Source organism: Felis catus, chromosome B2 (assembly GCF_018350175.1).
Source record: "Felis catus isolate Fca126 chromosome B2, F.catus_Fca126_mat1.0, whole genome shotgun sequence".
In the NCBI taxonomy this organism is placed as follows: domain Eukaryota; kingdom Metazoa; phylum Chordata; class Mammalia; order Carnivora; family Felidae; genus Felis; species Felis catus.
The window spans coordinates 84,812,633-84,829,064 of NC_058372.1; the positions used below are offsets into that span (position 1 = coordinate 84,812,633).

The 16,432-nt window shown below is 36.2% G+C and overlaps 1 long non-coding RNA gene across 1 annotated transcript in view; it reads left to right on the forward strand.

Annotated features, from left to right (window-relative positions):
- Window positions 1-16,432, forward strand: part of LOC123385474 — a 331,702-nt gene that overhangs the window by 300,374 nt on the left and 14,896 nt on the right. The window lies entirely within an intron of this gene.

Here is a 16,432-nt window from a genome sequence, read left to right on the forward strand (position 1 = left end):
CTTAGAGGAGGACCATCAAAAATAACAAACATACTCCCCCAAATGGGACAATGTCTAGGATTTAGAGTTTCCATCCCAGGAAGTGGAGACAAAGACCAGCCAAACTCTTTATTACACAAGAATTACATTAACATTTTGCTTTAATATATTAAAGAAAGCCATTGAAATAGATGTTATACTGAGAACAAGTCAACAGAGCTTAACTATAATCTCAATTTCAATCAGACTAAATGAAAGTTCAACGGGTGTTTTAGAATAGCCTATTATAGCTATCACATTAATGGGTAGTCAACACAGTAATTCATAAGAATGTCAATAACTTCTAACATTGGAAATATTCATATGTGTGTAGTCTAATTGAGCCTGGTCAAAAGATTAAATCAATCTGTATCACTATGGCCCATTTTTATAACCCTTGGTCCATGAGAGAACCACAAATACCAATCTCATTATTCATAGAACCATTTTAGGAATAAAAGAAACTCAGTGATATTTATGCCCTATCTAGTCCTAAAATATATCCATCCAAATGTTATTTAGAAAAATTTTAAAGTCCACTTTCTTGTCCTCAAATCTGTAAACATTATCTGAACAAAAATCATCAAAGCTCTAATGTTATTTTTTTCATCTAATATTAGAGTCAAAGGAGTAATTGGTTTATATAACAACAACAACAGAATTCCATCTTAATTATAATTAAGTCTTTGAACGTGAAAATGTGTAAATATTTGCTGAGTATCATTTTTTGGGATGTTGTAATGAAATAACTAGACTGTGAAAGTAGGTGACTAGGCTATTAGACCCTTACTTTTTATTTTTATTTTAAAATAAAATAATTTTTATTTTTATTTTATTTTTATTTTAAAAGCATGCTCATTTGCAAATTGTTTATCCTTATCTCTAGAGACTGGCTAGCATTGGGAAGGGTAGTCTCTCTAGGCTCAACAAAGCCCCAAATATCAAAACATGAGACTACAGAAAATAAAATATACAATTAATACCATACCCAACCCCAGCCTTCTCTAACTTCATACTAACCAAAATGTAGAAGCAACTCAAATGTTCCTTACCTGTAGAGTAGATAAACAAAATGTTGTATATCCATACAATGAAATATTATTCAGCAACAAAAATAATGAATGATCCATGCCATAACATGGGTGTACCTTCAAAACATTTTTTTTAATATATGAAATTTATTGTCAAATTGGTTTCCATACAACACCCAGTGTTCATCCCAAAAGGTGCCCTCTTCAATACCCATCACCCAACCTCTCCTCCCTCCCACCCCCCATCAACCCTCAGTTTGTTCTCAGTTTTTAAGAGTCTCTTATGCTTTGGCACTCTCCCACTCTAACCTCTTTTTTTTTTTTCCTTTCCCTCCCCCATGGGTTCCTGTTAAGTTTCTCAGGATCCACATAAGAGTGAAACCATATGGTATCTGTCTTTCTCTGTATGGCTTATTTCACTTAGCATCACACTCTCCAGTTCCATCCACGTTGCTACAAAAGGCCATATTTCATTTTTTCTCATTGCCACGTAGTATTCCATTGTGTATATAAACCACAATTTCTTTATCCATTCATCAGTTGATGGACATTTCGGCTCTTTCCATAATTTGGCTATTGTTGAGAGTGCTGCTATGAACATTGGGGTACAAGTGCCCCTATGCATCAGTACTCCTGTATCTCTTGGGTAAATTCCTAGCAATGCTACTGCTGGGTCATAGGGTAGGTCTATTTTTAATTTTCTGAGGAACCTCCACACTGCTTTCCAGAGCGGCTGCACCAATTTGCATTCCCACCAACAGTGCAAGAGGGTTCCCGTTTCTCCACATCCTCTCCAGCATCTATAGTCTCCTGATTTGTTCATTTTGGCCACTCTGACTGGCGTGAGGTGATACCTGAGTGTGGTTTTGATTTGTATGTCCCTGATAAGGAGCGACGCTGAACATCTTTTCATGTGCCTGTTGGCCATCCAGATGTCTTCTTTAGAGAAGTGTCTATTCATGTTTTCTGCCCATTTCTTCACTGGGTTATTTGTTTTTCGGGTGTGGAGTTTGGTGAGCTCTTTATAGATTTTGGATACTAGCCCTTTGTCCGATATGTCATTTGCAAATATCTTTTCCCATTCCGTTGGTTGCCTTTTAGTTTTGTTGGTTGTTTCCTTTGCTGTGCAGAAGCTTTTTATCTTCATAAGGTCCCGGTAATTCACTTTTGCTTTTAATTCCCTTGCCTTTGGGGATGTGTCGAGTAAGAGATTGCTACGGCTGAGGTCAGAGAGGTCTTTTCCTGCTTTCTCCTCTAAGGTTTTGATGGTTTCCTGTCTCACATTCAGGTCCTTTATCCATTTTGAGTTTATTTTTGTGAATGATGTGAGAAAGTGGTCTAGTTTCAACCTTCTGCATGTTGCTGTCCAGTTCTCCCAGCACCATTTGTTAAAGAGACTGTCTTTTTTCCATTGGATATTCTTTCCTGCTTTGTCAAAGATGAGTTGGCCATATGTTTGTGGGTCTAGTTCTGGGGTTTCTATTCTATTCCATTGGTCTCTGTGTCTGTTTTTGTGCCAATACCATGCTGTCTTGATGATGACAGCTTTGTAGTAGAGGCTAAAGTCTGGGATTGTGATGCCTCCTGCTTTGGTCTTCTTCTTCAAAATTCCTTTGGCTATTCGGGGCCTTTTGTGGTTCCATATGAATTTTAGGATTGCTTGTTCTAGTTTTGAGAAGAATGCTGGTGCAATTTTGATTGGGATTGCATTGAATGTGTAGATAGCCTTGGGTAGTATTGACATTTTGACAATATTTATTCTTCCAATCCATGAGCAGGGAATGTCTTTCCATTTCTTTAAAACTTCTTCAATTTCTTTCATAAGCTTTCTATAGTTTTCAGCATACAGATCCTTTACATCTTTGGTTAGACTTATTCCTAGGTATTTTATGCTTCTTGGTGCAATTGTGAATGGGATCAGTTTCTTTATTTGTCTTTCTGTTGCTTCATTGTTAGTGTATAAGAATGCAACTGATTTCTGTACATTGATTTTGTATCCTGCAACTTTGCTGAATTCCTGTATCAGTTCTAGCAGACTTTTGGTGGAGTCTATCGGATTTTCCATGTATAATATCATGTCATCTGCAAAAAGCGAAAGCTTGACTTCATCTTTGCCAATTTTGATGCCTTTGATTTCCTTTTGTTGTCTGATTGCTGATGCTAGAACTTCCAGCACTATGTTAAACAACAGCGGTGAGAGTGGGCATCCCTATCGTGTTCCTGATCTCAGGGAAAAAGCTCTCAGTTTTTCCCCATTGAGGATGATGTTAGCTGTGGGTGTAAGATGTTAGATGGTGTGTAAGTATGTTCCTTCTATCCCGACTTTCTCAAGGGTTTTTACTAAGAAAGGGTGCTGGAAAAAAAAAAAAGGGTGCTGGATTTTGTCAAAGGCCTTTTCTGCATCGATTGACAGGATCATATGGTTCTTCTCTTTTTTTTTGTTAATGTGATGTATCACGTTGATTGATTTGCGAATGTTGAACCAGCCCTGCATCCCAGGAATGAATCCCACTTGATCATGGTGAATAATTCTTTTTATAAGCTGTTGAATTCGATTTGCTAGTATCTTATTGAGAATTTTTGCATCCATATTCATCAGGGATATTGGCCTGTAGTTCTCTTTTTTTACTGGGTCTCTGTCTGGTTTAGGAATCAAAGTAATACTGGCTTCATAGAATGAGTATGGAAGTTTTCCTTACCCTTCTATTTTTTGGAATAGCTTGAGAGGATAGGTATTATCTCTGCTTTAAACATCTGGTAGAACTCCCCTGGGAAGCCATCTGGTCCTGGACTCTTATTTGTTGGGAGATTTTTGATAACCGATTCAATTTCTTCACTGGTTATGGGTCTGTTCAAGCTTTCTATTTCCTCCTGATTGAGTTTTGGAAGAGTGTGGGTGTTCAGGAATTTGTCCATTTCTTCCAGGTTGTCCAATTTGTTGGCATATAATTTTTCATAGTATTCCCTGATAATTGTTTCTATCTCTGAGGGATTGTTTGTAATCATTCCATTTTCATTCATGATTTTATCTATTTGGGTCATCTCCCTTTTCTTTTTGAGAAGCTAGAGGTTTGTCAATTTTGTTTTTTTTTTTTCGAAAAACCAACTCTTGGTTTCGTTGATCTGCTCTACAGTTTTTTTAGATTCTATATTGTTTATTTCTGCTCTGATCTTTATGATTTCTCTTCTTCTGCTGGGTTTAGGCTGCCTTTGCTGTTCTGCTTCTAGTTCCTTTAGGTGTGCTGTTAGATTTTGTATTTGGGATTTTTCTTGTTTCTTGAGATAGGCCTGGATTGCACTGTATTTTCCTCTCAGGACTGCCTTCGCTGCATCCCAAAGCATTTGGATTGTTGTATTTTCATTTTCGTTTGTGTCCATATATTTTTTAATTTCTTCTCTAATTGCCTGGTTGACCCACTCATTCCTTAGTAGGGTGTTCTTTAACCTCCATGCTTTTGGAGGTTTTCCAGACTTTTTTCTGTGGTTGATTTCAAGCTTCATAGCATTGTGGTCTGAAAGTATGCATGGTATAATTTCAAATCTTGTAAACTTATGAAGGGCTGTTTTGTGACCCAGTATATGATCTATCTTGGAGAATGTTCCATGTGCACTCGAGAAGAAAGTATATTCTGTTGCTTTGGGATGCAGAGTTCTAAATATATCTGTCAAGTCCATCTGATCCAATGTCTCATTCAGGGCCCTTGTTTCTTTATTGACCGTGTGTCTAGATGATCTATCCATTTCTGTAAGTGGGGTGTTAAAGTCCCCTGCAATTACCACATTCTTCTCAATAAGGTTGCTTATGTTTATGAGTAATTGTTTTATATATTTGGGGGCTCCGGTATTCGGCGCATAGACATTTATAATTGTTAGCTCTTCCTGATGGATAGACCCTGTAACTATTATATAATGTCCTTCTTCATCTCTTGTTACAGCCTTTAATTTAAAGTCTAGTTTGTCTGATGTAAGTATGGCTACTCCAGCTTTCTTTTGACTTCCAGTAGCATGATAAATAGTTCTCCATCCCCTCACTCTCAATCTAAAGGTGTCCTCAGATATAAAATGAGTCTCTTGTAGACAGCAAATAGATGGTTCTTGTGTTTTTATCCATTCTGATACCCTATGTCTTTTGGTTGGCGCATTTAATCCATTTACATTCAGTGTTATTATAGAAAGATACGGGTTGAGAGTCATTGTGATGTCTGTATGTTTCATGCTTGTAGTGATGTCTCTGGGACTTTGTCTCACAGGGTCCCCCTTAGGATCTCTTGTAGGGCTGGTTTAGTGGTGACAAATTCCTTCAGTTTTTGTTTGTTTGGGAAGACCTTTATCTCTCCTTCTATTCTAAATGACAGACTTGATGGATAAAGGATTCTCGGCTGCATATTTTTTCTGTCTAGCACACTGAAAATCTCGTGCCAATTCTTTCTGGCCTGCCAAGTTTCAAAAGAGAGATCAGTCACGAGTCTTATAGGTCTCCCTTTATATGTGAGGGCACGTTTACCCCTTGCTGCTTTCAGAATTTTCTCTTTATCCTTGTATTTTGCCAGCTTCACTATGGTATGTAGTACAGAGGATCAATTCAAGTTACGTCTGAAGGGAGTTCTCTGTGCCTCTTGGATTTCAATGCCTTTTTCCTTCCCCAGTTCAGGGAAGTTCTCAGCTATTATTTCTTCAAGTACCCCTTCGGCACCTTTCCCTCTCTCTTCCTCCTCTGGGATACCAATTATGCGTATATTATTTCTTTTTAGTGTATCACTTAGTTCTCTAATTTTCCCCTCATACTCCTGGATTTTTTTATCTCTCTTTTTCTCAGCTTCCTCTTTTTTCCATAACTTTATCTTCTAGTTCACCTATTCTCTCCTCTGCCTCTTCAATCCGAGCCGTGGTGGTTTCCATTTTGTTTTGCATTTCGTTTAAAGCATTTTTCAGCTCCTTGTGACTGTTCCTTAGTCCCTTGATCTCTGTAGCAAGAGATTCTCTGCTGTCCTGTATACTGTTTTCAAGCCCAGCGATTAATTTTATGACTATTATTCTAAATTCACTTTCTGTTATATTATTTAAATCCTTTTTGATCAGCTCATTCATTAGCTGTTGTTATTTCCTGGAGATTCTTCTGAGGGGAATTCTTTCGCTTGGTCATTTTGGATAGTCCCTGGCATGGTGAGGACCTGCAGGGCACTTCTCCTGTGCTGTGGTATATAACTGGAGTTGGTGGGCGGGGCCGCAGTCAGACCTGATGTCTGCCCCCAGCCCACCTCTGGGGCCACAGTCAGACTGGTGTGTGCCTTCTCTTCCCCTCTCCTAGAGGCGGGATTCACTGTGGGGTGTGTGGCCCGTCTGGGCTACTTGCACACTGCCAGGCTTGTGATGCTGGGGATCTGGCTTATTAGCTGGGGTGGGTAGGCAAGGTGCACAGGGGCAGGAGGGGCAGGCTTAGCTCGCTTCTCCTTAGGTGATCCACTTCAGGAGGGCCCTGTGGCAGCGGGAGGGAGTCAGATCCGCTGCCGGAAGTTTGGCTCCACAGAAGCACAGAGTTGGGTGTTTGCGTGGAGCGAGCAAGTTCCCTGGCAGGAACTGGTTCTCTTTGGGATTTTGGCTGGGGGATGGGCGGGGGAGATGGTGCTGGCGAGCGCCTTTGTTCCCCACCAAACTGAGCTCTGTCGTCAGGGGGCTCAGCAGCTCTCCCTCCCTTTGTCCTCCAGCTTTCCTGCTTTCCGAGCAGAGCTGTTAACTTATGACCTCCCAGCCGCTAAGTTGCGCTTGCTGTCGGAACACTGTCCATTAGGCCCCTCTGCTTTTGCAAGCCAGACTCGGGGGCTCTGCTTGGCCGGCGAGCCGCCCCTCTGCCCCGGCTCCTCCCGCCAGTCCGTGGAGCGCGCACCGCCTCGCCGCCCTTCCTACCCTCTTCCGTGGGCCTCTCGTCTGTGCTTGGCTCCGGCGACTCCGTTCTGCTAATCCTCTGGCGGTTTTCTGGGTTATTTAGGCAGGTGTAGGTGGGATCTAAGTGATCAGCAGGACGCGCGTTGAGCCCAGCGTCCTCCTACGCAGCCATCTTCCCTCTCTCTCGAAAACATTTTAAGTGAAAGAAGCCAGATATATATAATTAGATGGTGGTGATGGCTATACATGTGAATAAATAAAAAAATCACTTTACTTTGATATAACTGAAGTATATTTCAGTAACATTAAAAAATATAATACACAGGGAATCAATATTACTAAAAGAGCAAAAAATCACTAGCTATTCTATACTTCAGTAATAACCACTTAAAAATGGGTAGTGTAAATTGTGTTGCATTACAGTAACTTTAAAAAATATAAAATGTCTTGGGATATTAATATTCTGATGAGAAATACTGTGTGAAGAATATTATGAAAGTAAAGCAATAAAAGGATTTTTTTTAAAAAAGGAAGAGAAAGACCATTTTCATAGACATAAGTGGTTAATATTAAAAAAACAATGTTCTTAAAATGTATACATATAATTCTATCAAAATAGAGTATTGACGATTTAGGAAGTTTTTGGCTTTACATTTCTTCTTAATATTAAATGGACTTATATAAATGTGCAACTAGAGAGATCTTTTAAAAATGTAAATAGGGGGCACCTGGGTGACTCAGTCAGTTAAGCGTCTGACTTTGGCTCAGGTCATGATCTCACGGTCCGTGAGTTCGAGCCCCACGTCGGGCTCTGTGCTGACAGCTCAGAGCCTGGAGCCTGCTTCAGATTCTGTGTCTCCCTCTCTCTCTGACCCTCCCCCATTAATGCTCTGTCTCTCTCTGTCTCAAAAATAAAAAAAAAAAACATTAAAAAAAATGTAAATAGTTCTGGGTTCATAATAGGTAGACTAGTGGAGCAGAATATGTACTTCACAGATTATTATATTTAAATTAGTTATTATAATAATAAAGTACTTACTAGTGGAAAAATAGAATTATTTAATAAACTCTCCTTGGATAACTTACTAACAATTTGGAGAATAGTTGGGCTATATTAATATTTATACATCAGTTCTATATGAATTAGTTTTAAATGAAACTCTGCAGGGGCGCCTGGGTGGCCCAGTTGGTTAAGTGTAGGACCCTTGATCTTGGTTCAGGTCATAATCTTATGGTTCATGAGTTCAAGTCCCACATCAGGCTCTGCACTGACAGAAGAGAGCCTGCTTGGGATTCTGTCTCTCCCTCTCTGCCCTTTCCCACTTGCTCTCTCTCTCTTCAAAAATAAATAAATAAATTTTAATAAATAAATAAATAATCACTGCAGATTTTAGAAGTACTTGAATATACATAGTCACTATTTTAATATATGAATATGGAAAAGACAATATTTTTAAAATTAAGTGAAACTATGAACACAAAATATATTTTATTATTTTACATATGTATATAATTCACAATAATGTAGTATAACATATAGTATCGTGATTCAATATAATGCACTAGTTTTTATATGCATATGTTTTATTACACGATTATGTATGTATGTGTATATATATATGTATAAATGTATTCATAGCCATGTAGTTAAAAAATTAAGGCTCTGGAGTGACATTTTAAACAATTATTAAGTTCCTGTTATTCATTTTTCTCATCTGGGAATCATTATAAAAATAACATTTGCCTCTTGAAATGTTTGGCATAATTAAATTAAATTATACATGTAATGCGAGTTAACAGAGTCTGAGATACAGTAAAATCTCAATAAACATTACCTATTAACCAGTATTGTAAAAGCTTACACATTCAGAAATATATTAATAAAAAAGACCTCATTCAAATTCCAGCCCTTTGTCATAGGTATCCAATAGTGACAATTGTGTGTATACTAAGTACTTTTTATATCTGCTTTCACACATGTATATTTTAAGGAAATCTTAACTTACTGTTTTCTTTTTATAAAAATATATGTAATTTATATCATTTAGCAAGTTGTATTGTTCTTACCTAACAATGCAACTCATTATAGTATATCATTGGGCTTCCAGCATCCATTTCTCCCATTCTTGTAACAGAACCCATATTTCTGAGCCATCACCTCAGTCCAAATGGATTGGGTATGCTAACTCCAGCCCAGCCCCAGGTGTGGTCATATGACTCAAGCCTAGAAAGAGAGGTTATGGAGCCTTCTTGGGCACAGTGTCTGGTTTAGGGATGGGCACATGATCTGTGACCAGTGTAACACAAATAATTTCTTTTATTGTTAGTGTAAAGATAGGTATTTCTGCTGGGTTGAAAACTGAGCCTGAAGTTAATGGTAGCTATGCTGCCACTAATTAATGAAAGTCAACCTAGAACCAACACAAATAATAAAGCATTCAAAAGATAGAAAATGATGGTGACTTTTTTATATTGCTCGACGCCCTGGATCTCTCATTGACTAGGACCAGGAATGTCGCTGGGTATTTACATTGCATGTAGAATCTATATATTCTTTTTGTCTTAATTTTATTTGTGTCAGGCTCTGTCATTGCAACCAAAATTAGTAAATATGGAGAGCTATGTCCCTCCCTCTCTCTGTATATATTTTCTATTATCATATCAATGCTAAAATGAATACATGTGTCCATATAGTTGTACATATGTGTAAGTAGTTTTGTGTGTGGAAAAGTTGCTTATTTGAGTCAAGTTCACAGACAATTTCAATTTTGATAAGTACAAACTGCTCCATTCTCTTTTTCTTTTAATTTACAAATACATCAAATAAAATACAAATTTGTTTTCAAATGCTTTTTTGCCAACACTGAATAATACTAACATAATTTTATTTTACATAATCTGATAAATAATAACACATTAGTAAAGGTTAGCATAACCCATTATATACGTGTGTGTGTGTGTGTGTGTGTGTGTGTGTGTGTGTGGTTGTATGTATGTATATCGACCATTTGTGTTTTTAATGTGTAATTTATTTGACAATAATTTTGGCATTTTTAAAAACATGTATTGCGTTACTTGTCTTTTCAAAGATTTTTAAGATTTTATATTACTGTTACTCATCATGTGTTGTACATATTGCTAAAAATGTCCCCCTCTATGCATTTTCTTTGTTCATGATATCATGTGTTATATAGTGTTTTGTTTAATGTCCATCTTTATGGTTTCTGATTGTGTCTCTAATTTAGGAATTCTAGAAAGCCATCCTAAGCATAATAACAAAACAGTTATCATAAAATTATTGGTTGAGGGGCACCTGGGGTGGCTCAGTTGGTTGAGCATCTGACTTCAGCTCAGGTGATGTTCTCACAAGTTTGTGAGTTGGAAAGCCCAGAGTCGGGCTTTGTGCTGACAGCTTGGAGCCTGGAACCTGCTTTTGATTCTGTGTCTTCCTCTCTCTCTGCCCCTCCCCAACTTGTGCACTCACTCTCTCTCTCTCACTCTCTCTCTCTCTCTCTCTCTCTCTCTCTCTCAAAAATAAATAAAATTTAAAAATTAAAAAAATAAAATAATTGGTGGATAATTCAATGATGTAAAAACTAAAGAGCTTCTGAACAGAGTGAAAATTAACTGAAATAAAAGAACAAGCACAAAAATAAGAAAAAAAAGTATTTGCAATATAAGGGGTAAAGAGAAGGTTCATGTCTAACATATGCTAAACTCTTATAAATCACTGAGAAAAAAAATCATGAAAGATGACAGATTTTAAATACATATATGAAAACTTCCGCTGTTGAGATTATTAAGAAACAGTTAATCTAACAGACTGAAAGAATGTGGTATAAAATTTTTGGAAGGCACTTGGTAAATATGCATGTAAAATATGCCTACTCATTGACAATACTAATTCTAGGAATTCATCCCAAAGGAAGGGTTTAACAACTATATGACATGCTCAGACAGTATATTAATTGCATTAAGGCAATTTTAATGTAACCAAAATGGAATAAGAATATATATATATATATATATATATATATATATATATATATATCTCCATAAAATGGAGAAATGCCATAGAGAATTTTGAATTGATGTAAAAAAAAAAGATGAGGCAAATTTCACTTGAGAAAAGGACATATTAATCCTATACATATTAATCCTATTTAATTTTTTTTAATGTTTATTTATTTTTGAGAGAGAGAGAGAGCAAGAGCGTGAGCAGGGGAGGGGCAGAGAGAGAGGGAAACACACAATCCAAAGCAAGCTCCAGGCTCTGACCTGTCAGCACAGAGTCTGATGCGGGGCTTGAACTCCTGTGAGATCATGAGCTGAGCTGAAGTCGGCCACATAACCGACTGAGCCACCCAGGCACCCCACCTATTAATCCTATTATAAATGTAGAGATTTAAAATTGATTTCTGTACAAAAATACATACCTATGCAAATTAAAGAAAATTAGAAAAGTTAGTAAATATATTTTGAATATGAACAGCAATTTTCTCTGGATGGTGGTATGAAGAGAGATTTTTATTTTTGTCTTTATGTAGTTTGGAGATGTTTTTAACAATTTATAAAGGGTTACGTTTATAGTAAACAGTTACAAAAACATTCCCATTTTCATGATAAAAATATTACAAGAGAGGTTATGACTAATTCTGGGAAAAGCAAGGACAGGAGAAAGTTCTGAAGCAATAATCATCAGATGAGAGTTTTAAAATAATCAAAATAATTAAAGAATAATTTCCTTTCTTCTGGATTGAGTAAATGGAATGAATACATGTATCCATGTAGTTGTACATATGTGTATTTTTGTGTGTGGAAAAGTTGTTGGGTTATTGTTTCCTTTTCATTCCATTTTCCCCTTTTCAGTATATCTTGGTATATTGATTGTTTTGTCTCTTTTGTGATTGCCACCAACATCTACTATTCTTTGTTTTCTAGTACACTATGCTCTTCCTCAGCATTTACTATCAATTCCTGTTTGCTACTCAATGCAAATTTGCATCTCAGGTTGTTACTAAAACCACCTTTTTGTCATTTTCTTTTTTGTTAATGGTATTACAGGATTTTGCCTTTCTTTATATCTCTTTAGTTCCTCTCATTTCAATTCAAAACTATCTTTATTTAGCCAGGAAATCTAGACAAGTGTCTCAATGTATGTTCATTTTGTTAGAATTCAAGAGTATGCATTTGCAGGTGGACATTTCCATGGGTTTATATGCCCCAGTATAACTGACAATTTCTGACAACTCTTATTTATTTTTAACTTAAAATTCAGTACTGAATTATTAAAAGGTCAAAACTCTGAAGCAGTTATACTTGTGTTATCTACTTCTCTTTACAGTGCAAAAGATTTTCTGAACTTTTGACCTTGTCATTCAGAAAAGGTCATAATAATTTACACAAAGGTGTACAAAATTAAAATATCAAAAAGAAACAAAGCATGTGTGAATTATAATTTTTTGTCACATAGCAATAAGATTACATCATTCTAAAACTATGTGGAGCTGAACTTTAAAATTTGAAAGTAGCAAATGATGGTAGTGTTCACTATTTTATCTGTTTAGTTCAGGATGCACAAATATGCCATAAGATGACATCAAATTGCAGATATAAGTTTCTCTACATTCCAATAGGTATTCAGTGATACAAATGTCCTGGAATTCTCTGGGGGTCCGAATGCAAGAACTGCAAGCTGGGCCATTATTCCTGTTACTAGTCTTCTTACAGTTACAGACGAAGTCATTGCACTGAGACTCAGGCCTACATTCACTTAACAGAATGCTACCTCATGGGTCTTTCTTATGGTAAGCTGGCCTTTTCCTAACTGCTGAACTGCTATGGGATAGTCCTAGATTTAGGGTCTCTCTGCACTCCCAGCCACTTTTATATATGATTCCTATATACATTCTCACTGTCCTTATCATAAAACCCTAATTCTGGGTTTTAAAAATCATTATAGGGGTCCCTGGGTGGCTCAGTCAGTTAAGTGTTTAACTCTTGATTTCAACTCAGGTCATGACCTCACAGTCTTGAGATCAAGCCTTGTGTTGGGCTCCATTCTGAGCATGAAGCCTGCTTGGGATTCTTTCTCTCCCCCTCTCTCTATACCCTTCCCTTGCTCACACACTCTCTCATGCTCTCTCTCTCTCCCTCTCTTAAATAAATAAACATTTTAAAAAATGTATAATAGTCATATGACTATAGAATAAAGCCCAGGGTTTAGCATCACAGATATATTTAGTATGCATTTGAAAATATCCTATTCCACTTCCTTGGAATTTGAGATTTCAAAATATGCAGTAGTTAATTGGCAAATGCAAAATAATAAGAGATGTGAATTTCCAGAGGAATAATCCAGGATGATATAAAAATAACATAGGCTGAAACAGATCATATATTTTATTATGTGCAGCTTGCCCCAACTGTTCATGCTGTGTTTATTTTCATAAATCCAAAATCATTAAAAATTAGCCACAGATAGAACCAAGGCATAGTCACTGTGTCTTACCAAGACAGTGACTTTAAATTATTAATACATATTTAGTGGTGGGGGTGGCCTAGTGATTTTACAGTGTGCTTCTAATTTTGTCATGTTGTGTTTTATTTGTATTTTATTGCAAAAATCATAGGTAAGAATGAAACAACTCAGTAGAAATAAGAATCAAAAATAATTCAAAGAGTACATGGAAAATAATGAAGCAATTCTTTCTTGTGTTAAAAAAGGTGTTAAAATGCCTTGAACAACTATGCTTCCATTTTCTCCCATCATGATAAAAGGAAATAAAAGTTTTCAATAATAATTACTATAGTATCGTATTTAGAGTAAATCAAAGAAGCAATTATGTTTTTACCTCTGTTTGCCAAACTATGTCCTGCTAAAGAGGACATAATATAAATAGATATATGCTATAATGAAATAACTTTTGGAAATTCTGATTTAAACAAAGATAAACCCATGTATAATGCTGCAGGGATTCTTACATGCTTAAAATCTTTATTGTACTGAATTATCTAAGGCAATGCTTTATGCTTCTGTAATTTACTTGATCAGAAATCCTTCCACCATCCATTGAAAAAAAAATTTCTTACAGTTCATGAAATGCAAGAATGCTAGCCTAACAAATTTTAATTTGTACACTGTATCTTCTTAAAAAGGTATCCTACCTTTTAAGTGATTTAAGGATTATCTTTGATAAAGTTATATACTTTTTCCTCCAAGATACACATCAATAAAACTAATTAAACTCAGTGCTACATAGTTGTCATTTATACAACTGTACAAAATAAAATGAAATTTTTAGGGCATAATAAAATAGTTACAAAACTCATATCTTTTTAATTTTTTTTGTATGTTTTCTCTATTAATTACTAACTGTTATTCTGTTAACAAAATACTTCCATTTCATAGGTGAGAAAACTAGAAAACAAAAAGTTAAACTGTTGAAGATCTAAAATCTGATTCCAAAGATGAAAGTTAGACATTAGAGTTAGAGTTAGCCATTAGCCACTGGATTAAGATCTATTTTATAATAGCAAGGTCAAGTCTATTCTCCATTAGACTTTGTATTGATAAAGTTTGCCTTAAAACTTCAGGAATTTTAAACATGCTGCAAACAAATTAAGATCAATTCTGTAAAATTTGTCAAGCTTGAGTCTTTATTAGAATTACTAATTATCTGTATCATTTGATTGAGAAGACATATGATTCTGTTCACAGCAAGGGGTATGTAAAATCATTAACTGTCTCTCCCTCTAGATATAACAAGTGATGTGTAGACCTAAACTCAGCAGGGACCATCTTTATAAGCATGCCCTGAGGGAAAGTAGAACATGCTTGAATGGAATACTGTTAAATGAGCCTAATATGACCCTCCCTTTCTCCTCCATGTACTTATTCTCTGTAGGCCTTGATATTTGAAATCAACTTCCATTCCTCCATGCAAAACATAATATGATACATTACTATTTTTTAAATGAATCTAATAAAAGTAAACATTTAACAGTGAGGAGTGTCAATGATGCAACTCAGTTACCTTTTGAATTTCATAAAGAGCTCTGGTATTATGAAAAGTCAGTTTACAGTACAAACTATGATTTTAGCAGGAGCATAGGTTTGGGCTACCCTAGAGACCAATATGATATTTGCTCAGTGCCTTCTCTCATAACATACCCTATGTCAATTGTCTGAGATAGGAAGGAAGTTAAATTGGCCCTCACTCCTGGGAGCTTCTTCACATGAGAAGTTGCCTGGACTATTCAGTTTAAGTCCTTTACCCTAAGCAATTAATGCTCTTCCCTGCTGAAACAAATCCTGTCCTCACTCTAACTCAACTGCTTCTCACAAGAGAAGTTTGGTTGAAAAAAAATGGAAAGAAAGAAAGATAGGAAGATAAGAAGGAAGGAAGGAAAGAAAGAAAAGAAGGAAGGAGGTAGGATCTTTCAAATCTGAAATAACTCTAGGTAATTTTTTAGCTGTGTTGATAAGTCTATAGGGCAAAGAAAAAAAAAGAAAGCAGGAAATAATAAATAGTCACAACTTTGCATTTGTTCTTTTATAAGGAATGCTTATAATAATTTTTGAGATAAATGAATTAAACAAGAGTCTGGGAGAAAATGATTTCAAACCTAGGTTGTGGAGCAAGAAGTATATTGTGGCTAAAGCAGAAGAATAGGATGTTGCAGAAGGGAAAAGTTAGGTAGGCTGGATTCCATGGCACCTTTTAGACAACATTAAGATGCTGGATTCTAAGTATTAGTTTGAATAAGATGGAATGCAATCATAGAGCATGCAAAAGAGTGACCTGATCTGATACATTTGGATGTAACTGCTTTCAATTATACAGTGACTTTTAAGTTAAAGATGGAAGTGGAAACATCAATTGCTTTTGCAATTATTCAGGTGAGATATGAAAACTGTATTTAGGTAATAGCAGTAGAGCAGTAAATAGTGGTGGATTTGAGATGCTTTTTGAATAAAGGCATCATAGCTTTTGCAGATGGATTAGATGTGCTGTATGAGAGAATGGTGGTAGATGATATGTCTTTGGATTTTTGTCCTAAGCAAGTAGAAGAAGGATATTGTGATTTACTAATGTGGGCAAAATTCTGGAGGGTCATGTATGATGAGGATGACAAATGCCTGTTTTTGGACATATTACATTTAGAATGCCTTTTGGACATCCAAGGGGATAACTGAGTTAGGCAATTGGCTGTATATAAAACTGATGTTTAAGCAAGACTTCAATTTAGAAAGTTTATAGATATAAGTTATGGGGTCATCAGCATAAAGGTGGTGTGTCAAGGCAGGGGACTTGATGAGATCCTCTAAGGAGACAGAGTATATAGAGAAGAAAGGATGTCAGAGATTGAGACCTGGGTTTTGCTGACCACAGTGATGGGGAAGATGAAAAAGCAGCAAAAGTGACAGGAGCTAGAGCAGTGGAGAGGTAGGGATCAAGAGAATGGGTTTCCGGCATTCAGCCGTTGTAGCCGACCTC